This window comes from Bison bison, unplaced genomic scaffold (genome assembly GCF_000754665.1).
Source record: "Bison bison bison isolate TAMUID 2011002044 unplaced genomic scaffold, Bison_UMD1.0 scf7180017849247, whole genome shotgun sequence".
In the NCBI taxonomy this organism is placed as follows: domain Eukaryota; kingdom Metazoa; phylum Chordata; class Mammalia; order Artiodactyla; family Bovidae; genus Bison; species Bison bison.
This window is the reverse complement of record NW_011479820.1, coordinates 33,042-36,100: the sequence shown is the minus strand read 5'-3', so window position 1 is coordinate 36,100 and position 3,059 is coordinate 33,042.

Below are 3,059 nucleotides of genomic sequence, written 5' to 3'. Positions count from 1 at the left end.
TCTCTAGTGAAGCTGTCACAGACGTGTATCACTGCATCTTTTAAGTGCACTGCTTAAAGCACATGTACAGTGCTTGTGTGACAACTGGGGATAAATGATAAACAGCATAGCCTACAAAGCACTTCCCCATTCGCGTATCTCTGAGCCGATTCACGATATCTGATTAGTTTCCCCCCAACATGGACAAGTAGGCAAACATGTAAACAAAGAGGTCTCTAGCACCGAGGGAAGTAGACGGACCAGAGCAGGTAACTGTGTCACTCTGGCAACACGGGAAAAATATATTGATGGCCAATGCCATTTATGGAAAGATTTGCAATCAAAGGGGGAAAATGATGGAAGAGATTTTTGCATGTTCAAGTATGGGAAATCATTCTGGCTTATACATGATTGTTTTGAACTTTAGGCTAACCAAAACAGCCTGTTTGTGGCCTATTAAACATGCATTGTACATCTGCTTTACCCATTAAAAATTACATGGAAAAATCAGAATGGAATAACTGTGGTTCAGACATCCAAAGTGGAACTAGATTGTCAGTGTGGATATGGGTTCAGACATATTTCTGGATTACTGAAAACTTGAGTTCTCTAAGCTTCATCAGACTTGAGGACACCATCAGCCATTTTTAAAACAGTACCTACTAGCGGCTGCCAACTGCAACCTTATGGTTTTGAGGTCTTCTTGTAACTATGAAATCTTTATCCTACTTTAAAAACAATAGTTTTTGAACTGTGGTGCTGGAGAAGACTCCTGAGAGTCCCTCGGACTGCAAAGAGATCAAACCAGTCAACCCTAAAGGAAATCAACCCTGAATATTCATTGGAAGGACTGATGCTGAAGCTGAAGCTCCAATACTTTGGTGACCTGATGCAGAGCAGTGACTCATTGGAAAAGACCCTGATGCTGGAAAAGATTGAGGGCAGGAGGAGAAGAGGGCGACAGAGGATGAGATAGTTGAATGGCATCACTGACTCAGTGGACATGAGTTTGAGTAAACTCAGGGAGATAGGTGAAGGACAGACAAGCCTGACGTGCCACAGTCCATGGAGTTGCAAAGAGTTGGACATGACTAAGTAACTGAACAACAAAAACAGTAGCAAATGAGACAACTCAACCTACAGCCTCCCAGCAAAAGACTACTTGGTTACTGAATATATGTAAAGAGCAAACACTCCAAAACTTATTTTTCCTGGTTGCCATCAAAAGACAGGAAGACTTCTTTGAAAAAGACTACAAAGGTGTGTTTTAACCATTATCTTCATTGCAGTTATGTCTAATAATTTTCAAATGGTTGTCCAGGTTGCTAGAGCAAAGCAATCAAAGAGATACAACATTTTCTTAATACAAAATATTGATGTTAATCTTGAACTCAAGATTATTTCCAACTCTGTGTCCATTCCCCAAATTAGGCAGGACTACGAGAATCCCAGGGACGGGGGAGCCTGGTGAGCTGCCGTCTCTGGGGTCGCACAGAGTCGGACTCGACTGAAGCGACTTAGCAGCAGCAGCAGCACGCCCCACTTCAGCAGGACATAACCAGAGCAGTTGTTATTTCATTTCCCTGAGGAAAATTGAAATAGAAACAGAACAGAAACTAAGTTCCTCTGCCAAGTTTACAATTAACCTCTCAATCTAGAACTTGCGTCCCTTTCTTGTTCTGCATCTGTTCCTCCTCAAGATTGAGGAATACCAAAGAAAAGGTGGAACTTGAAACCATCTACAAGACCCTGTATCCTTGTCTTTGGAAGTAAAATTCTGACTCGGGAGTTAAAAATTGGAAATGTGAAAATGTAGAAACGAAGAATAGCTGTTGGGTTGGGGAACTGGTAATGATGTAGACTGTAATTCTGCCCCATAGCAGAATTACCAAACTCCCAGATCCCCGAAAGATCTTCACGAAGGCCTGACACACATTCCTAACTTGTTTTACAGGAAGCAGACCACCCCATCCCCGCCTAGATGAAAACTGCTGACCACAAGGACACAGACCCTAGACTGGCTGAAACCAGAAGGTTGATGATGCTTGAAACTCCACCCTGACACCAGCCAATCCAAGACTTGTCCAGGAGTTGATCATGCTCCTTGAACACTATAAACTCCTCACCACCCCCTCCAGGGTGGGCCAGGCTGTCTTGAGGGCACTAGCCCACTGTGGCCCCCTTTGTCTGGCAAAGCAATAAAAGCTCCTCTTTTCTGCTTCACCCCAAACTCTGTCTCTGCATTTCTATTTGGCAGCAGTGAACAGAGGCTGAGTTTGGCAACACCCTTAATTCATCATGATCTGAGGATGAAGGCCACAACACACACAGGTTTCCACACCCTTGCATTTATTTTATGCCTCATTAGATTGTCAGCTTTATGATGTCAAGAATATTTGGGAATGTTTGTCAGTTTTATCCCCAACACCTAGCATCTGTGGCATCTCAGTGACTATTTGACAAACAGGGTCACCAACCATCCCAGTCCCTCCAGAGAGAGTGCCCACCTCACTTTGGAGGCTCAGTGCCTAGGGACCCCAAAATGGCTCAGCTCTTTGAAAGAAAAATAAAATTTAGGGTCAAAGGAAATGTATTCTTTTCTCACATTAGAAAAAAAAATTAGAGCCCATGAAAGTCTTAAATTTTGCCTTAAACATTATTATTAATGTTTAAGGGAGTTATGAAACAGTGGACTCCTTTCAAGACTTGCTTTAACCCTGTGTTGGGTGGGACCAGGTGTGGGGAGGAGGCCCAGAAATGCTGGGTGGCTTGCGGAGGTCACACTGCAGGTAAAGGAGGGCCAGGTTGGGGACGCAGAAGCTCGGTCCAGAAGTCGGCTCCACTCCACTTCCACCCCTCCCTGTTAAACTGAGTGGAAGGAAGGAGGGGACGCACGGGCTGCTGGGGTGCGGGGCTGACTACAGAGAGAGCGAGGCAGGGCCAGACGTGTCCCGCGGTGCGCGTGCGTCCGAGTGTCGCGTGGGTGTTCCTGCGGGGCCTAAACGCCTGGGCACCATGGACTGTTGCCAGGGGTCCCAGCCCCGCAAGAGGGACGAGCCCGCGGGCCGGCCGGGCGGGGC